The sequence below is a fragment of the Durio zibethinus genome, chromosome 20 (genome assembly GCF_047325235.1).
Source record: "Durio zibethinus cultivar Kanyao isolate XHJ-2024 chromosome 20, ASM4732523v1, whole genome shotgun sequence".
NCBI lineage: Eukaryota > Viridiplantae > Streptophyta > Magnoliopsida > Malvales > Malvaceae > Durio > Durio zibethinus.
The window spans coordinates 4,166,523-4,188,553 of NC_143181.1; the positions used below are offsets into that span (position 1 = coordinate 4,166,523).

General features: G+C 34.1%; 1 pseudogene; it reads right to left on the bottom strand.

Annotated features, from left to right (window-relative positions):
- Positions 1-449: 449 nt before the first annotated feature.
- Positions 450-18,932, bottom strand: LOC149513063 (purine permease 3 pseudogene; annotated as a pseudogene).
- Between the last annotated feature and the right edge of the window lie 3,099 nt (positions 18,933-22,031).

The window sequence follows — 22,031 nt, forward strand, 5'->3', positions numbered from 1 at the left end:
TCACAAGTGTGTGAATCGTGACAGAAGACTGATCTGGGACGCCGGAAGGGTAAATGCCTGGGTCCCGGAGCCATGCGGGTTGGGAGCTTAAGTCTCGACCAGTGACAAATGGTATCAGAGCCAGCCCTAAACTGTTCGATCCACGCCAAGCACCTCAAGGAAGGCAGGCATGGTGGTCAGCCTCCGTGACGAGAGCGTCATGAGGTTGGGTGCGAGAGAATGTCACGGACTTAAGGAAGAGTCCTGAATCCCACATCGAACATAATAAGAGGGTCTTTGGGGTATAAAAGGGTTCACACCATCTCCGTCTTGTGAGGTCTTTTTTGTAGGACAAAATCGTGAGGTCAAGGGGGTCAGAGCAGATAATACCTCACAAGGGTGTGAACCGTGGTGGAAGGCTGATCTGGAATGTCGAAAGGGTGAATGCCCGGGTCTCGAAACCGCGCGAATTCGAAGCTTAAGTCTCGACCCGTGACATATGTACATACTTAAGAAAACATAAGACTTGCATGATGTGTATATATTCTGATGTTAAATTCGAAAATAGGAAAGAATACTTGGGAATTTAATGTATTCATAGTTGCCGGTGTTTTAAACCTGAAATTATTAGAAAATCGAATCCTTACAAGAACATGCAAAGGTAATTTCTTATCTAACTAACTAGCTAGGATCGAGCAATATACCAAGAAACCATTAGCCAAGCGAAGTTGGAACCTGGAATTGGTCGGATCACAAATATTTAAACACTTTCCACACTATTGGGAACTGATGGCATCTCTGTTTCAGGAGCTGGCTTCTTTTTCTTGATTTGCTTAATCTCACCGTAGAAGTGTGAAATGAAGCCCCAAAGAGAGAGTGCAAGAGCCACACCCTTCTCTACTTGAAACTTTTCTTTGTAGAAAATTACTGCCAGAATCTCTGTGACGGGTAATAGAACTGCAATTATGATACCTGATAACAAAGATGAAGCACAAAAGATTACTCCTATTGCTCCCAAGAAGAAACACTTGCCATACTATTGCACTCCAAATCGCAACAACATAATACTTTGTTTCTCCAAGCTCAAATTCCCTTGCTTCCTTTGGAATTACCTGTAAAATGTAACATTTCAATATTGTTCATAGCTAGAAATAAATTTATAAATGTGTTAATTGTACCAAAAATATAGAACCAACAATAAAAAAAATGCTTTTCGATTTCAGCATATGACTTTTCATTCTATTATATTATTTTTTTATATGTAAAATTATTAAAATTTAATTTTGATTGCTAGAATTAAAAATTTATATTCTACTAATAGATCACCTGTAATCGTCTTTAAAAAACCCTTGTCATGATCAAGATTTACCATTCAAAAAGGTTCATCTAAATCTTAGAAAAAAGATTTATAGCAACCTTAAAAATGTGGTCTTGGGTGGTACTTTACTTTTTTATCTCAAGAATTAGAAATCAATTAAACTGCAGTAGATCTCATTCATCATTGAATGGAATATACTTTGGTAGTAAGAGGAATAATTAAGATAGAAAGAGAAAGAAAAGAAACCTTGAAATCCTTGTTAACCAGCATACCAACGGTGTAGAAACACTATTTTCTGATATTATTATTTTTTTAATATTTGAAGTTATGAAAATTAATTTTGATTATTAAAATTAAAAATTCAATAGTTATGATGCAATTGGCTTAATTATAATGATTTTAATTAACTGCTCAGAAAAATTGAAAAGGTGGGGTGTATATAATTAATAAGTGGGCATATTTTTTGATGTAACGGCTAACAAACATTCACAAATTGGTAGTCTTGCCTTGCTCCAACTCAAAATCACAAATTAGATTATGTGATTTGTTAATAGAATACGGACTTATAATTCTTGTCATAACGTCTAGATCCGGGGATCTATCGCTAGACATTGATTTAAGGGAGTCGCCACCAATCTTTTTTATCTAGGTGCGATTGGCCACCTAAAGAATCTGTCCTTTCAGGGAATACTTAAGTTTAAGGGTCCCTAAAAGAATAGGTTTAGGTTTACTAACCAGAACAGGGTTCGAGAGTTCGGTTACGTGTGAAGAAGGTTATAGCACCCTCACAACGTCCATCAAAAGATGGTACCAGCTTAAATTTGTGTTATCTAATGAGCCTTAAAATTTTATCCAGTAATTAATTATTGAAAATTATTCTCAATTGACTCTAATACTTTTAGTAGAAAATTGGAAAAATCCCCTCACCTCAGGAGTATGCAAGAAAACTACTGTTTCACTTGCAGAGGCTCCATCGTCGAATTATTTAAAGAAAAATCAAAATCAAATAAAAAAGAAGAATGATTGTTCTAGTACAGGAAAAATTGATACTTTCAACTTTTCTCTAAAAATATTCTTTCGAAACTTTAATTTAGAGGAAAATTGATATTTTTAACTTTTCCTCAAAAATTGATTTTTTTGAAAATTTATTTTTAAGAAAAATTGATACTTTCAACTTTTTTCCAAAAATATTTTTCGAAAAAAATTTAGAGGAAAATTGATACTTTTAACTTTTCCTCAAAAATTGATTTTTTTGAACATTTATTTTTAAGAAAAATTGATACTTTCAACTTTTTCCCAAAAATATTTTTTGAAAACTTTGATTTTCAAGGAAAATCGATACTTTCAACTTTTTCTCAAAAACCCTTTTTTGAAAATTTATTTTTAAGGAAAATTGATAATTTCAACTTTTCCTCAAAAATATTTTTTTTGAAAAATTTTGATTTTTTAAGGAAAATTGATACTTTCAACTTTTCCTCAAAAAAAAAATTTTTTTTGAAATTTTATTTTTAAGAAAAATTGATACTTTCAACTTTTCTCCAAAAATATTTTTTTGATTTTTATTTAAAGAAAATAAAATAATAAAACAAAATAAAAGTGAAAATAAAAAAAATAAAATAAAGAAAAGTAAAACAAAAATAAAAAAATAAAATAAAGGTAAAAAGAATACTAAACAAACCTAATCTAATAAATAATAAATAAATAAACAAATAATAAAAAATTTCAAAAAAAATTCAAAAAAAATATTCAAAAAAAAACCTGGAGCAGCTTAGAGTACGGCTTGGCTCGGCTCGACTCAAGGAAGAGAAAACGGCTCGGAGAAGCGGCTTGGAACCCTGGCTCGGATTAGCTATCGACTCGGAAGGGAAGACACGTGCGGGTCAGGAAGCGGGTCGACGCTCGGGTCGGGTCGAACTTCGGCAAAACGTGCGGATCTTCTGGGTCACTTAAGGCAAAAACGACGTCATTTTGGGAGGGTATATAAGGCTCTTCCCTCTGTTTTTCGACAGAATGCTCCTCCTCTCTCTCTCTCTTCTTTCTTTTTTCTCCCGTTTCTCTCTAAACTGCTGAAGAACTCCGATTGAATATTCACCGAATTCTGAGATTTGTCGTCGGAATCTGGGTTTTCACCGAAAGTTCACCGAAAGTTGGCCAAAAAATTGGTCGATTTCGGGGATCCACGTCGAAAACTGGGCAGCTCATCGAAAAATTCAAAGTTGGCCAGAATCTTCGTCGAAAAATTCAACTTTCGTAAAAAAAATCACCGGAATCTAGAATTTTCCATAAATTCTCAGAAAAAAAATCTCCAAAAAATTTTTGCTAATTCCTAGAACGCTTCTAAACCTTTCCCTAGCCTTCTATACTCTTCTATACGCCTTTTTTCTCTCAAATCAGTAGCTTTGCTCACTGGTTTTTTCTGTGTCCTATTCTGTTCCAAGAGGTCCCTTTTATAGGGATTGATCAGGAGTTTCTGATCAACTCCAATTCCCCTTTGGACTGTGATTCAATCTTTGAATCCAATCTGGACTCTTCTGATTGAATTCCCATTCACAGTAGGATTCTTCAGCCTTCAATCACAACCCCAAAAAAAGAAAAAAAAATAATAATTAGATAAACGAAAAAAAAATTAACAGATAATTAAAAATAAAATAAGATAAATCTAAAAAATATTACAAGATAAAAAAAAATAATAATAAATAAATTATAATATAATAATAAATATATATAACTATATAAATAAAATACATATAAATATTAACAAAAAAAAAAATAAAGATATATATATATATTAATACATAGTAATAATAAATAAATAATAAAATACATAAAATACAAAAAAAAAATACAAAATAAGAACCGAATTGGACTTACCCATTTGGGCCAGGCCCAATTGATCTGGGCCTGGACCAAATTGGGTGTCTACAGCTGCCCCTCTTTGTACATTTTCTGTGAAACAGAAATTGCGCAAAGACGCAGACACCCAATCAAGACTCAACTCAATATTTTTATTTTTTATTTTTTTGTTTTTTGTATTTTTTGTTCTTTTTTTATTTTTTTTTGTTTTTGTTTTTGACCAAAGCTCCTCTAAACAGAGGCTCAACGACTTTGAGAAACATAAATTGCTCATCTAAACAGAGGCACCACGACTTTGGAAAAGTAAATTGCTTCTCTAAACAGAGGCACCACGACTTTGAAAAAGTAAATTGCTCATTGACAATCATGTCCAAAGGAGTTGAAAGTTGTGTTTGAAGGAATTTCAAGAGATTATGCCCAAAGGTCTTACAAATTAACCCTGATACCAAAAGACATCCTATTTCAAGGATTAGGAACTTACTTGATAAGCTTTTTCTTTTTCAATTTTGTAAAATATCTTCATATCTGTCTTCTCTATGATGGATGTTGGCACACCCCTGCTTCTTGAATTTATACACTATACTTTCCTGAAAGTAGTGCATGCTATGCAATGCATATGAATTTCAATGCATGCTATGCAGATGTTGGCCAACTAATTTCTATTCAATGTATGGTACTCAATTTTTTCAAGCTTTTTTTTTTGGGCATCAAGCCTTTTGATTCTTCAGAGATCCAATTACACTACTCTTCTAAGATCGAACCAATGTAACTTTTAATTGTCTCTTCCACTCACATTCTTCTTGTAAAAAAATCTCTTCCTAGATTCAATGTCCTAATCAAGAGCTGAACATCTCGATTCTGCCTTTTTCACTTTTGACTTATTCAATGTAATGTAAAAATCTTTCATGTTGTTATTCATTCATCTATCATTATTTCAAACTCAAAAAGTAAGAATGCATTTGCACATTTCTTCAATAGTGGGGTATTAAAAAAAAAAGAATCTAAATGTTGAGAAACAGTCATAAGAAAAAGACACAAAGAATGAAATAGAATGTATCTTATTAGCAAAATGTTGGCAAACTTTGGCCAAGAAAGAATTACAAGGATAGGTATGGGGATAAAGCCCAAAATGAACAATCAGATAATCATGATAACACACCTCAAAGTTTTTTCTAAAAACTCAACCCTCTAATGTATTTAACAACTTGGAACTCTTTCGAATTTATTAGCCTCCATATCAGCAGATTTTTAAATTCGATGCTGTATCCTCCTTATCTAAGCTGCCTTTTCAGGTTTTCAACTTAGACAAACCCCCTATGACTCAAACTGCCCTTTTAGGGTTTTCGCCTTGAGTCTTCTTTTTTCATTCATTTTTTTCATCATTTTTTCATTTTTTCTATTTTTTTATTTTTTTTATTTTTTATCTTTTTCAAGCATAGTATTTCTTCACAGCATCAGAATTTACAGGATAGGGTAAATCATTTCCATCCATCTTAGTCAGTATCAGCGTTTCACTTGAAAAAGCCCGTCTCACCACATACGATCCTTCCCAATTCGGAGTCTATTTTCCTCTATTATGGTGCTGGATTGGGAGAATTCTTTTCAAAACTAACTCTTCTTCTTGAAAGCAACGGGGCTGAATCTTCTTATCATGAGCCCTCAACATTCTTCTTTGATATAGCTGACCATGGCACAACGCAATCAATCTCTTTTTTTCTATGAAATTTAACTGCTCATAACGTTCTCGAATCCATTCAGCTTCTTCCAACTCGACTTCTTTTAAGACTCTCAAAGAGGGGATCTCTACTTCCATTGGTAGTATAGCTCCATCCCATAAACCAAAGAGAATGGGGTTACCCCAATAGAGGTACGAACTGATGTTTGATATGCATGCAATGCGAATGGTAACTTCTTATGCCAATCTTTGTAAGTCTCGATCATCTTCTCCAAAATTCTCTTTATGTTCTTATTAGCTGCCTCAACTGCCCTATTCATTTTTGGATGATATGGTGTCGAGTTATGATGCTTGATCTTATATTGAGCACATATTTCTTGCATCATCTTACTATTTAGATTCTTGCCATTGTCTGAAATAATTCTCTTTGAAAGTTCATATCTACAGATGATCTCTTTCTTTATGAACTTACAAACCACGGAGCGTGTCACATTTGCATATGATGCTGCTTCTACTCATTTTGTGAAGTAATCTATCATCATAAAAATGAATCTGTACCAGTTAGAAGCTTTTGGGGTGATTGGACCAATGACATCCATGCCCCATATTGAAAATGGCCATAGTGGTGCCATAACATGTAAAACAGATGGTGGAGCAAGGATCTTATCAGCATATATCTGGTATTTATGGCATTCACGAGCATAGTCAATGCAATCACTCTCCATCATCAACCAGTAATATCTCACTCTCATGATCTGTCTTGCCATCATATGTCCATTAGTATGTGTCTCACATATTCCATCACGCATCTCTTTAATGATTTTCCTCGCTTCAGTCTCATTTACGCACCTCAATAATACTTGATCCTTACTTTTTTTGTACAGGATATCCCCATCTAGGAAAAAACTCATAGCCAATCATCGGATGACCCTTTTATCATTTTCTGTTGCTTGAACTGGATAATGCTGATCCTTAACATACTATAGGATGTCATAATACCAGGGCTTTCCATATTCTTCCCCCTCTACATTAGAACAATAAGCTGGTATATCCTTAACATCTAACTTGATGGGCTGAATGTCAGTATTGTCATTAATTCGAATCATTGTAGCCAGAGTAGCCAATGCATCAACAATCAAATTTTTTTATCGAGGTAAGTGATCAAATTGGATATCTTTAAATTATTTCGTTAATTCTGGAATATACTTATGATACAAAACGAGTTTTGAATCTCTCGTCTCCCATTCTCCTTTCAACTGGTATATAACTAGAGCTGAGTCTCCAAATACTTTCAGTGCTTTCACTCTTTTTTCTATAGCAGCTTGCAAGCCCATGACACATGCTTCATATTCAGCGATGTTATTTGTGCAATTGAAATTTAACCTCGCTGTTACAGGATAGTATTATTCTTCTGAAGAAATCAGAATTGTTCCAATTCCATGCCCCAAGGCATTAGCAACTCCATCAAAGTACATTCTCTAACATTTTTTCCCATGCTCCCCTTCTTTCAGTTGGGAAATAGTAATTAAGTCTTCATCAAGAAATTTCAGCTTCATCGGTTCATAGTCTTCAGTAGCACGATCTGCAAGGAATTCTGCTATTACGTCTCATTTTATTTCTTTTTAGCTCACGTATATAATATCATATTCTGAGAGCATTACTTGCCATCTAGCAATTCTTCCAGATAACGAAAGTTTCTCAAAGATATACTTAATTGGATCAAGTTTCGCTATGAGCCATGTAGTATGATAGAGCATATACTGTCTGAGTCTTTTAGCAGTCCACGCTAATGCACAACACATTTTCTCCAATGAAGAATACTTGGATTCATATTCCGTGAATTTTTTACTCAAATAGTAAATAGCTCTCTCCTTTCGGCTAGCCTCGTCTTGCTGTCCCAGCACACATCCCATTGAACTTTCACATACAGTTAAGTATAAGATTAAAGGTTTCCCTGGAACATGTGGCATCAATACTGGAGGGTTCGATAAATATTGCTTAATTTTATCAAATGCCTCTTAACATTCTTCGTTCCATTTTCCAAGATTATTCTTACGAAGAAGCTTAAATATGGGATCACATTTGTAAGTAAACTGAGAGATAAACTGAGAAATATAGTTCAATCTCTCTAGAAAACCTCAAACTTCCTTTGGCGTACTAGGAGGTGACAGGTTTTGAATGGCCCGTATCTTATCGGGATCGACTTCAATTCCTCTTTCACTGACCACAAAGCCTAGCAATTTCTTTGATTTTACCCCAAAGGTGCACTTGGTTGGGTTTAATTTGAGCTAAAATTTTTTCAACCTCTCAAATAACTTTTTGAGGCTAGTAACATGATCTCCATCCTCATAAGACTTTACAATCATATCGTCTACATACACTTCAATCTCTTTGTGTATCATATCATGGAAGAGTGTTACCATGGCTCTTTGATATGTTACCCTAATATTCTTTAACCCAAAAGGCATGACTTTATAGCAGAAGGTTCCTCACATGGTCATAAAAGTAATCTTTTCCATATCGTTTGCAGTAATCTTTATCTGATTATACCCCGAGAAACCATTCATAAAAGAGAAAATTAAATGTTTAGCTGTGTTGTCTACTAATGTGTCGATATGAGGCAAAGGAAAGTTATCTTTTGCGCTAGCTTTATTCAAATTCTGATAGTCTACACACATTCGTACTTTTTCATTTTTCTTAAAAATTGAGACTATATTGGCTACCCATTCTGGATACTTGGCCACTTGTAGAAAACCTGCATCAAATTGTTTCTTCACCTCCTCTTTAATCTTTAGCAGCATTTCGGGCTTTATCCGTCTCAATTTTTGTTGAACTGGCTTACATTCTGGCTTTATGGGCAATCTGTGCTCCACTATTTCAGTGCTCAGTCCTGGCATATCCCGGTAAGACCAAGCAAATATATCTATAAATTCTCGAAATAAGTCTGCCAATCGTTGTCTATCTCTTGATGAAAGTGAAGTGCCCATTCTGACCTCTTTCTTATTCTCTTCATCTCTCAAATTCACTAAGTCCACTACCTCTTGATGAGGCTTAATTGGCTTGTTCTCTTGTTCAATCATTCTCATTAGGTCCGGAGGCCTAACATATTCTTCAGAATTCTCTTCATTGTCAAGTTCATCAGCGTTAATCAAATTCTCAAAGCTAACATCTTGATTGTTATCATGATTATCTTCATATTCATTTAAGGACCTGAAATTGAATGAAATGAGATATGTTGGCAAGATGTGCTTGGGAAGATGGAAATAATGAAGACACAAGAAGAAATGAAAATGCATCATTCGTAATTTTTATTAAAAATAATAAATGATGAATGGCCCAAACAAAAGATCACCCCAATGCCTTGGGCAATAGCTATTAAAATGTTACAATTACATTGCATCAAAATCAAAAGTCAAAGGCATCTCGATGGCACTCTAATTATTGAGCTCAAAATCTGGTGGACAAAGTCGAACCCACTCATCTTGATTAACCCTCACTTCATTTTCAATGGCATTAGTGGCTAACTAGGCAAAATCATCTTCCACACTTTTTCTTGCATTTGGGTACATGAATCCTCCAAGTCTGAAGGTTTCATACAAGCGTGGGATAAACATCAGTCTTGCTGTCTTTTTTTATGGCTTTTTTTTTATTTCCCACTCTGTCATCTCATAGCCTAGGCCCACCATGTCGCTATTGTCTATTATTGTTGGAGGTTCTTTAATTCCCTGCAAGTTTTTGCCTAGCCCGAGTTCTGGATATCAGCCTTTGTTGATGACTTAACTCACCACTATCTTGGAAAAAGGTTGATTTTGAAATCCTTCACCTACAGAATTGACCAATTCAAAAGATCGATAGGAGCATTCCAATGCTTCTTCAACAGCCTCTACATATGGAGTGTTTAATGGTTGGGTCACTAGCATATCTTCTTCCCTAACTACCACTACTAATTGACCTCCCACATTGAACTAGATTTTTTGATGCAAAGTAGAGGACACAACTCCTGCCATGTGAATCCATGGTCTTTCTAACAAATAGCTATAAGATGGAGAGATATCCATCACTTGAAATTTTATATTGAAGGTGCATGGCCTAATTTGTAAAGGCATTTCAATATCCCCCATGACTTCTTTTTTGGTCCCATCAAAGGCTCTCACAATCATCTGACTATCCCTCATATGAGAATAATCAATGGGTAACCTTACCAAAGTTGACATAGGCATGACGTTGATAGCAGAGCCATTATCGATAAAGACCTTGGCTATAATATGGCTCTTGCATTTGACTGTGATATGTAGAGCCTTGGCATTCCTTTTTCCCTCCAAGGAAATCTTATCATCGCTGAATGAAATGTGATTTGGCATGACTAAATTTCCAGCCAGGTGGTTCACATATTCAACAGACACGTTATGTGTCACGTATGCCTGATTCAATACTTTCAGCAGGGCGTTTTGGTGTGGCTCTGAGTTTAGCAGCAGTGATAATAATGAGATTCGAGCTGGCATTTTATTCAACTGTTCCACAACAAAATACTCACTATGTTTTACCAGCTTCAGGAATTCACAAACCTCTCTTTCTGATACTGGCTTCGGTTGATCTTCTTCAGGTTTTATCTCAGGATTATTCCACCTTTCTCCTTCTTTAGCTTTTTTTTTTTTAGCCTTCTTTAGCATTTTTGGAGTGTAACATCTCCCACTTCGAGTAATACCTCCTACACCAGTAATATTGGAAGCATCGACCTTGGAGACCTCTTTTTTCTGTCCTTGAACTACAGTGTCACAGCCATATCTCCAGGGTACAGCTTTATCATCTTTGTATGGAAAAAGAGTTAGGACTTTAAAAGTTACCGACCTGGGGAGAAGCTTGTCTATGACTAACTTTGGTTTGTTCCCACACTGAATTGTCACCGGTTTTGGAAACAGCTTTTCAGGCCTATCAGTCATGTGTACCTTAACATTTTTCAAGTTTTCTTTTTTTTCATAGACCTCAATCTGATGTGAATTCAAGAGTTTTTGCACCTCCTGATTAAAAATTGCTCACAGGTTTCAATGGAATGGCTTATTGCCTCATTATGATACTTACAACTAGCACTAGCTATATATGCTCCATGATAGCTGTGTGGACTTACTAGTTGTATCATGTCTGCTCTTTGTAAAACATCAAACAGTTGGTTGAGAGGTGTCTTAATATCTGTCACTTTTTTCTTTACATGGCGCTCCTATTCTTCACTTATAGCATTCACATTGTGATTCGGTAAAGGATTATCACTAACATTTAGCGCAACCATCCCTCCAGTATCAAAGCAAATCATCTCATCCTTGATCAACCATTGCACTTTGTGTTTCAAAGTAGTATAATTTTTGGTAGAATGACCAGTAATCCCATAATGGTAATCACAGTGGACGGTGAGATCATACCACTTGGGGTAAGGTAGCTTGAGGGGTTCCAATTTACTTGGAGCAATCAAGTGACTGTTATAGAGCTCCTTATATAATTCCGTATAAGTCATTGGAATTGGGTCAAAAATAGGTTTCTCACGAGTGGTTTGTTGCTCCCGCGAGCCACCAATGGGGTTAGTTGGGCGATTTTGAGCTCTTGGGGTAGGTTGAATGTTAGAACTATACATGGTATTTTGGGGTCTATTGGAGGTTTGATATGTTTGGGGGTATGGTGATTGTGTAAATGGTTGGTATGGGTGAAAGGAAGTATTATTTACAGCAGGGTGATATGACAGGTATTCTAGTGGGGGGTAAGGTGAATAACCTCTAAGTTACTGTCTATCAAAGCTTACAGCCTGAGCTTCAGTTTTTTTTTTCTTCGAGGCTCTTTTGCTAGATGTTTCACTTCTTTCTAGCTTACCATTCTTGATGGCACTCTCAATGATTTCTCCCGAGATTACCATATCAATAAAATTTTTCGTTGCATTCCCTATCATCTTTTCATAATATGAAGGTTTTAAAGTGCTAACAAATAACACTGTAGTTTCTTTCTCGGTCAGAAGAGGTTGTACCTGAGAAGCAACATCCCTCCACCTTTGGGCATACTCTTTAAAAGACTCGTTTGATTTTTTCTCCAGATTCTGCAAAGACAAACGATTAGAGGCCAAATCGATGATATGTCGATATTGACTGATAAAGTCATGTGCCATATCACTCCAAGAGCGAATGCGAGTCCTATCCAGCTAAACATACCATCTGGCCGTAGAACCAGTAAGACTGTCATGAAAAACATGCATCAAGAGTTTTTCATCATGTGCATGAGCTGTCATCTTTCTGTAATACATGATAATGTGAGTTTTGTGGCACTTTGTACCGTCATATTTTTTAAATTTTGGTACTTTAAATTTATGGGGAATAACCACATCAGGAACTAGGCAGAGCCCAGTAGCATCAACTGACCCATAAAAACTAAATCCTTCCACAGCTCGTAGCCTCTGCTCTAGCATGCTAATCTTGGAGCTTTCCTGAACTTTCACTCTTATCTTTTCTTTCTCTTTCTTTTTTAAGTCATCTAGATCAGGAATTGGTTCTGCTGTCTTTTCAGTGAAGACAGGATTTATATAGCTATTATACTACCCTAGGTTGAAAGCTGATGGCATTCCAAGATATGTTAGATATGCAAAATGTTGTGGCAGGATCTCTTGAGCAGACTGAGCTTGATGTGGGCTAAAACTTGGAGGGTACAAAGGATCAACCACTTCTTGTAATGGGAGAACTTACCGACTTGTATTTTCTTTAACTCCTTTTCCTTTATTCATGTTATTAAGAGCCTCCAGAATCTTGCTTAGCTCACTTTCAATCTTCTCTTGTGCTTTTTCTATCTTTTCAAATCTATGAAAACTTTTCTCCTCCATTTGTTTTGCTCTGGATCTTGTGTTATATCGATGGGCGGGGTTTTCGCTAGATGAAGCTATCCTGGAACCTTGAGTACCATATCTTAAAATTAGTAAATTTGCATGATCATCACATGGTTACTTTGTTAAGCGTAATGAATGAGAATGCAATGAATGAAAAATGCATGTATGCAGAGAACATTTTCCTTAAAACGGTATTCAACTAAAAAATTTCATTTATTCCAAAAAAAAACTTTGATCTATATTGAGTTTATCATCTTAGAGTTATAGCATTAAAATTGTTTGATCTGTTCATAATGGGCCTTAGCTTCTTCTATGAAGTTCAACAGACGCTGTCCATGTTCTCCTACTGGGGTCACCGTTTGTCTTAATGCCTCTGCCTCTTCCACCATCTCTCTTGTCTTATATACCCCTTTATGGATTTGGGTTGTTAAGTGCTTAATGTATTTTTGCCTTCCTAAGTTCTCTCTTTTACCACACCAGACTTGGTATGATAATTCTCTATGTTCTCTAACCAATGCAGCGATGTGGTCTCCTTGTTCATCCAACTTTTAACTTAGCCTGCTCAAATAACTGTTTAGCATGTTAATTTTTGCATGTGCTTCGATATTTTCTTCTTCCAATTTGACATACTCTTACTTCAGTCTTGTATTTTTCTCAGTCAGCTTGACAATGGTTATTTTTTTGGCTCTTTCTCTCGCACATAGCCTCTTATGCTTCTGGTGTAACTTTGCTAGATCTTCAGTAGCTGTATCACGTTCTCTAGCAATCTTGTGAACTTTAACTTCATAACTTTTGGCTCTACCTTTCCACTGGGCTTTTTCTTCTTGAAGTTTTTAAATCTCTTGCTTTAACTTACTCTTTTCAGACTCAAATTCTTTTATTGCCAGCTCTAATTCTGATCGTGTCTCTTCAAGTTTTTCTTCTATTGGTGGTTGAGAGATTTCATAAGTGAATACCATTTCTTGTCTTCTCTTTGTTCTCCAAACCAAATACCCTAGGGTGACCTTATCAGTGAATGGTCCAAGACTCACTCTTCGAGGATTTTTCCATGCTTTAATCATCTTATTCATCCTCTGAAATGCTTTAGGCTCACTGTAAGAGAAGTCTAACTGATGAAGCCCATAAGTCATAGGAATGAATTGTTCTCCCCCAAATTGCCTTCTCAATAGGAGTGATGCATAATTCGTCACTCCTTATAAACCCAAAAGTGAGACCACTGTACTATCCCCACATTGATATAACATCGGCTCATGATTCATCCATGGGGCCAACCATCTTACCTTGGCACTTTTCAATTCTTGTAGGAAAGTTATCCATTCTTGTTTAGACTTTCGCTTTGACCATCCACTTTCATAGAATTCCTTGATCGAAAAATGATTACGGATATAAAGCTTCGAGAAAGCACCATTTTCTTGTTCAAAATGGCTTTTCATCCACAAGCACAATAACTGTATGCAACCTATGAAACACCCTCTATTCCGATGATAATAACTCAAAGATCTGATAGTCTCTGCTAATATTACCGTTGAAAGATTACAGCCATTGATCACACTCTCGAAGAAATCAACCACCGCTATCTCAATATGTCCCAAAACCTTTGAAAAGATTACCAGTCCGTATATAGCCAAGGCAAATATGTCCAACCCCCATTCTTCATTGGCATGTTGCATCAGAAACTCATGAAAAAACTTCCAATGTAGGCAAACTTGTTCTTGTTTCTTCTTTGTATGAGAATCCACAACTTCTTTGTCTATCCTCATGAGTTGAGCCAGACTTTTACGAAATCCTGACTTATATTTTTTGACATATATCTTGTTAAGAGTCTTGAGATGCAAACCCAACAAGACCGAATATTCTTCTATAGTGAGAGTCATATCAGCTTCATTAAAGATGAAACACTTGTATGCAGGATCCCAGAATTATGTTGCAGCTCTAATTAGTTGATCATCAACAACCACTGCTAGAAGGTGTGCTATATGCTCATGTTTTTGATAAAATTACTCTTGTCTTGACAGACTCATTTTCTTCCAGATATCAACTAAATTCTCTAAATTATTTTGTTTGAAGTGGATAGATGTTTCTTGAAACAGAGTAGAATCATACCCAATTGGCAAGCAATCTTTCATCTTCAGTTGAGTCTTTTCTGACTGGACCATCACTTCATTGGGTGTCCCACAGGGTGCTAATACTGATGAAGAACAAACTAAGCATTCATTGGCGTCCATGAAAAAAATTTGTTGAAGACCATTTTTCAAGCAAATGTTCTTATGCAACTTTATGATATGCGTATGGACCAATGCAAAAAAATAAGAAAACGATTAGTATACCCAGAAAAAGAATAAATAACTAAGTAAATTTAAACATCACACAAAGTAAAAAGGATGAATCATATGCTTTTGGTTAATTCTAAAAGGGAAGAGTGATGGCTCTATCTATAGGTTAGGCACTCTTAAGGTTCACTATATGCGGTTTTAGGGTCAAAGTCTAAAGGTCCTCAAATTGTTCCTTACATCTTTGTCCATCACAGACTAGTAAGGTACCATAATCCTCACCCATTACAGGCTACAAGCAAAAAAAGTTCAATTTGAGTGGGAGTATTTCGCTAGCCACTGCGGAGGCATTAGACCTCACAAAAGCAATAAGTACTTTACTCCCTCCTAGAGAGACAGAGCTCGGGTGTAAAGCTCATGTTATGCCCATGCATATGAATGACATAATTAACAAGGTAAATAAACATGAATGAATAGTAACACATATATACAAAAGGTTCAATTTTATTAGGCTTTTGGATAACACAATTTATTTGCTGGCTTGACTCTCAGACGTCCCCAGTGGAGTCGCCAAGCTGTCATAACGTCTAGATCCAGGAATCTATCGCTAGACATTGACTTAAGACAGTCGCCACCAATCTTTTTTATCTATATGCTATTGACCACCTAAAGAATCTATCTTTTCAGGGAACACCTAAGTTTAAGGGTCCCTAAAAGAATAGGTTCAGGTCTACTAACCAGAACAGGGTTTGGGAGTTTGGTTACGTGTGAGGAAGGTTATAGCACCCTCACAACGCCCATCAAAAGATGGTACCAGCTTAAATTTGTGTTATCCAATGAGCCTTAAAATTTTACCCAGTAATTAATTATTGAAAATTATTCTCAATTGACTCTAATACTTTTAGCAAAAAATTAAAAAAATCCCCTCACCTCAGGAGTATGCAAAAAAACTACTGTTTCACTTGCAGAGGCTCCATCGTCGAATTATTTAAAGAAAAATCAAAATCAAATAAAATGGAAGAATGATTGTTCTAGTGCAGGGAAAATTGATACTTTCAACTTTTCCCCAAAAATATTTTTTTAAAAAAAAAATTTAGAGGAAAATTGATACTTTCCATTTTTCTTCAAAAATTGATTTTTTTGAAAATTTATTTTTAAGGAAAATTGATACTTTCAACTTTTCCCCAAAAATATTTTTCGAAAAAAATTTAAAGGAAAATTGATACTTTCAACTTTTTTCCAAAAATATTTTTTGAAAACTTTGATTTTCAAGGAAAATCGATATTTTTAACTTTTCCTCAAAAACCCTTTTTTGAAAATTTATTTTTAAAAAAAATTGATACTTTCAACTTTTCCTCAAAAATATTTTTTTTTTGGAAAATTTTGATTTTTTAAGGAAAATTGATACTTTCAACTTTTCCCCAAAAATATTTTTTTGATTTTTATTTAAAGAAAATAAAATAATAAAACAAAATAAAAGTGAAAATAAAAAAATAAAATAAAGAAAAGTAAAACAAAAATAAAAAAATAAAATAAAGGTAAAAAGAATACTAAACAAACCTAATCTAATAAATAAAAAAACAAATAATAAAAAAAATTCAAAAAAAAACCCGGAGTGGCTTAGAGTACGGCTCGGCTCTGCTCGGCTCAAGGAAGAGAAAACGGCTCGGAGAAGCGGCTTGAAACCCCGGCTCGGCTCGGCTCGGCTCGGCTATCGGCTCGAAGGGGAAGACACGCGCGGGTCAAGAAGCGGATCGACGCTCGGGTCGGGTCGAACTTCGGTAAAACGCGCCGATCCTCTGGGTCACTTAAGGTAAAAACGATATCGTTTTGGAAGGGTATATAAGGCTCTTCCCTCTGTTTTTCGACAGAAAACTCCTCTCATCTCTCTCTCTTCTTTCTTTTTTCTCTCGTTTCTCTCTAAACTGTTGAAGAACTCCGGTTGAATATTCACCGGATTCTAGGATTTGTCGTCGGAATCTGGTTTTCGTCGAAAGTTCACCGAAAGTTGATCGAAAAGTTGGTCGATTTTTGGGATCCACGCCAGAAACTGGGCAGCTCGCCGAAAAATTCAAAGTTAGCTAAAATCTTCGCCGAAAAATTCAACTTTCACCGAAAAAATCATCGAAATCTGAAATTTTCCAGAAATTCCTAGAAAAAATAATCTTCAAAAATCTCCAAAAAATTTCTACTAATTCTTAGAACGCTTCTAAACCTTTCCTTAGCCTTCTATACTCTTCTATACGCCTTTTTTTCTCTCAAATCAATAGCTTTGCTCACTGTTTTTTTCTATGTCCTATTATGTTCCAGGAGGTCCCTTTTATAGGGATTGATCAGGAGTTTCTGATCAACCCCAATTCCTCTTTAGACGGGGATTCAATCTTTGAATCTAATCTGAACTCTTCTGATTGAATCTCCATTCACAGTAGTATTCTTCAGCTTTTAATCACAGCCCAAAAAAAAGCAATAATAATAATAATAATAATAATCAAATAAACGAAAAAAAATTAACAGATAATTAAAAATAAAATAAGATAAATCCAAAAAATATTACAAGATAAAAAAATAATAATAATAATAAATTATAATATAATAAGAAATATATAACTATATAAATAAAATACATATAAATATTAACAGAAAAAAATAAAGATATACATATATTAATATATAGTAATAATAAATAAATAATAAAATACATAAAATATAAAAAAATAAAAATAAAAATAATATAAAATAAAAATCAAATTGAGCTTACCTATTTAAGTCAATCTAATTGATCCAGACCTGAATCAAATTAAATATCTATAATTTTAATAATCAGATTCAATCTTCAAAACCTAACAAAAATAAATAAATAAATTTCAGAGCAGTTGGTTGAATTTACAGATTTGGAATTTTCCAGCATACATCAGTTGCCTGAACATTTGTTGGCTAACATCGAGTCCTTTAGTAATTATTTTGATGATGATGAAACCCTGAAATGGACAACAGGCTTTATCAGCAGGTTGAAGTTACAGGTGCGAGACAGTTCCTGAGCATGTGACGGCTCCTAAGTTTATGATTGAGTTTTCTCTACTCGTGCGAATCCTACTCTTCCTCAAAAAGACAATGGGCCGAACTTGACTCGAGGCAATGAACAAGATATGCATGCACATGGAGGATATAAGAAATGGGCCCCTTTTTTTGTGGCTTCTTCTGTTTATAGAGGGTTCAATTCTCTTAAAAGTAGTTTCATGATTCATCTGGTTAGCCATTATTGAGGCATTAAAAGAGGGCATCCTTCTTTATCACTTTTGGTGCTATCATGACTCATTGTCGTCTAGCGTCTGCTCGTATAATTGTTGAGTTGTTGTAACGGCATTTGCTTTTCGACATCCAATAAACGAAAAGGTTCATTCATTTCTATTGTCGTATTATTATTTTGTTTTTTCTTATTATTACGTTATTATTTTAATAGTTTCTCAAAAACTGTTTTAGTATCTATTTGTTTTTTTTTTTTTAGCGGTAAAAGATTTTTAAATATTGTTGGATACTTTTTTTTGGATTAGTCTAAATTAGTTTATTTATATCAAATTCAATAAATTTATAAAAATTTATCTTTTTATAATTTTTTTTAACAGATTCTAACTGAAGTAATCAAAAGATAAGTAAATTCTCTTTATTACTTAGCCATTATCTTATGGATATTTGAAAGTTAAATGTTAATTTAAACATTGAAAAAGAAATGAAAAAATTAAGAATAATAATATTCATGTATGTGTCACGGACTTAAAAAAGAGTCTTAAATCCCACATCGAACATAATAAAAGGGTCTTTGGGGTATAAAAGGGTTCACACCACTTCCGTCTTGTGAGGCACCTTTTGTAAGATAAAATCATAAGACCAAGTGATCAGAGCAGACAATACCTCATAAGGGTGTGAATCGTGGCGGAAGACTGATCTGGGATGCCGGAAGGGTGAATGCTCGGGTCTCGGAGCCATGCGGATTCGGAGCTTAAGTCTCGACCCGTGACAAGTGGTATCAGAGCCAACCCTAAACCGTTCGATCCACGCCAAACACCTCAAGGGAGGCAGGCATGGTGGTCAGCCTCCGTGACGAGGGCATCATGAGGTTGGGTGCAGGAGAATGTCACGGACCTAAGAAAGAGTCCTGAATCCCATATCGAATATAATAAGAGGGTCTTTGGGGTATAAAAGGATTCACACCATCTCCGTCTTGTGAGGTCTTTTTTGTAGGACAAAATCGTGAGGTCAAAGGGGTCAGAGCGGATAATACCTCACAAGGGTGTGAACCGTGGTGGAAGGCTGATCTGGAACGCCGAAAGGGTGAATGTCCGGGTCCCGAAACCGCATGAATTCGAAGCTTAAGTCTCGACCCGTGACATATGTACATACTTAAGAAAACATAAGACTTGCATGATGTGTATATATTCTGATGTTAAATTCGAAAATAGGAAAGAATACTTGGGAATTTAATGTATTCATAGTTGCCGGTGTTTTAAACCTGAAATTATTGGAAAATCGAATCCTTACAAGAACATGCAAAGGTAATTTCTTATCTAACTAACTAGCTAGAGTCGAGCAATATACCAAGAAACCATTAGCCAAGCGAAGTTGGAACCTGGAATTGGTCGGATCACAAATATTTAAACACTTTCCACACTATTGGGAACTGATGGCATCTCTGTTTCAGGAGCTGGCTTCTTTTTCTTGATTTGCTTAATCTCACCGTAGAAGTATGAAATGAAGCCCCAAAGAGAGAGTGCAAGAGCCACACCCTTCTCTGCTTGAAACTTTTCTTTGTAGAAAATTACTGCCAGAATCTATGTGACGGGTAATAGAACTGCAATTATGATACCTGATAACAAAGATGAAGCACAAAAGATTACTCCTATTGCTCCCAAGAAGAAACACTTGCCATACTATTGCACTCCAAATCGCAACAACATAATACTTTGTTTCTCCAAGCTCAAATTCCCTTGCTTCCCTTGGAATTACCTGCAAAATGTAACATTTCAATATTGTTCATAGCTAGAAATAAATTTATAAATGTGTTAATTGTACCAAAAATATAGAACCAACAATAAAAAAAATGCTTTTCGATTTCAGCATAGGACTTTTCATTCTATTATATTATTTTTTTATATTTAAAATTATTAAAATTTAATTTTGATTGCTAGAATTAAAAATTTATATTCTACTAATAGATCACCTGTAATCGTCTTTAAAAAATCCTTGTCATGATCAAGATTTACCATTCAAAAAGGTTCATCTAAATCTTAGAAAAAAGATTTATAGCAACCTTAAAAATGTGGTCTTGGGTTGTACTTTACTTTTTTATCTCAAGAATTAGAAATCAATTAAACTGCAGTAGATCTCATTCATCATTGAATGGAATATACTTTGGTAGTAAGAGGAATAATTAAGATAGAAAGAGAAAGAAAAGAAACCTTGAAATCCTTGTTAACCAGCATACCAACGGTGCAGAAACACTATTTTCTGATATTATTATTTTTTAAATATTTGAAGTTATGAAAATTAATTTTGATTATTAAAATTAAAAATTCAATAATTATGATGCAATTGGCTTAATTATAATGATTTTAATTAACTGCTCAGAAAAATTGAAAAGGTGGGGTGTATATAATTAATAAGTGGGCATATTTTTTGATGTAACGGCTAACAAACATTCACAAATTGGTAGTCTTGCCTTGCTCCAACTCAAAACCACGTAAAATTGCCGCCGTTTGTGGTTTTGATGCTACTGGCTGTATGTATGGTTGGAGCGAGAAAATTTATTTGGTCTCAATTATTGAACTTTTATTTGGTTTTAATACATAAGAAACTTTAAAATAATATTTTAAAAAATATATACATCATTAATTTAAAAACTTGAATTTAGTGATAAAAATTAATGATGTCAATCTTACTTAAATGAGAATATAATTTTTTTTTATTTAAATGAGGATGTAAATGAGTATGAAATTTTGAGTGGGGATTTGGGATAAGAACGGAGATAAGTATGGTATCTAGCTCTTTTAATCGGATACAAAAATATGAATGGACTGGACCTGCTAATATTTATTATTTTGTTTATAAAATCTAATATATATCAGTTTCAAATCCATGTTACCAAAATATAATTAAAACAAATCCAGCAATCTGATCAGGCAATCCTGTCGTTATTGTCTTAAAGATAATTTTTGTACCCATCAATTAGTTGAGAAAATGGATCAAGTGTATAAATTTTTTAATAGAAAAGTTTAAATAATAGAAGCAAAATTTTTTAATATTTGCAATCATATAAAATAAAATACCATGGCAGTTAGCGTAAACTATATAAGGAAAAAAAAAAAAAAAAGGAAAACTTGTCCTATACTATATGTTCACTTCATGTGGACAAATACAAATACTAACATATATTTGCTATATACGGGCAGCAGCATCCAAGATTGCAATGCGGACAAACACTTTCCTTCAAAACTAAGAGCCAAATGTTTTGGAGGGTCCAGCAGCACTCGTCATTATCGATTTTGCCCACTTTAAGCCTGCCATGCGTTCTTCAATGTTAAAAAGTAGAGTTCGGTATAAGATAATTATTTTAAAAGTTATTATGATTTATATATGATAATTAGATTATTGTGTCTAATAAGTATTTGATGATTTTGGATCATTTAAAATGATCAAATCATTATCTTAAAGAGTGATCCAAGTCTCATATAAAAATATGAAAAACGTTTATCATAAAAATGAAATAATATGTAAAATTAATAATAATTAATTTACTCATTTAATGTATAAACTAAAAATTATTGTATCTTAAAATTATAATTATTTTATATTATATAATTTTATATTTTCAAACTAATATTTATTGTAATAAGTTTACAATAATTTACGTATTTTTTTAATATTTTATATATAATATAATATTTTTATTTTTTTATTATGAATTTAATATATTGATTTTATTTTCTAATTCAAATATTTTTTACATAATTTATATTATAAAAATCAATTTACCTGTCAATAAATATATTTAATAATTTAATAATTTAATTATATTTTATTATAAAATAA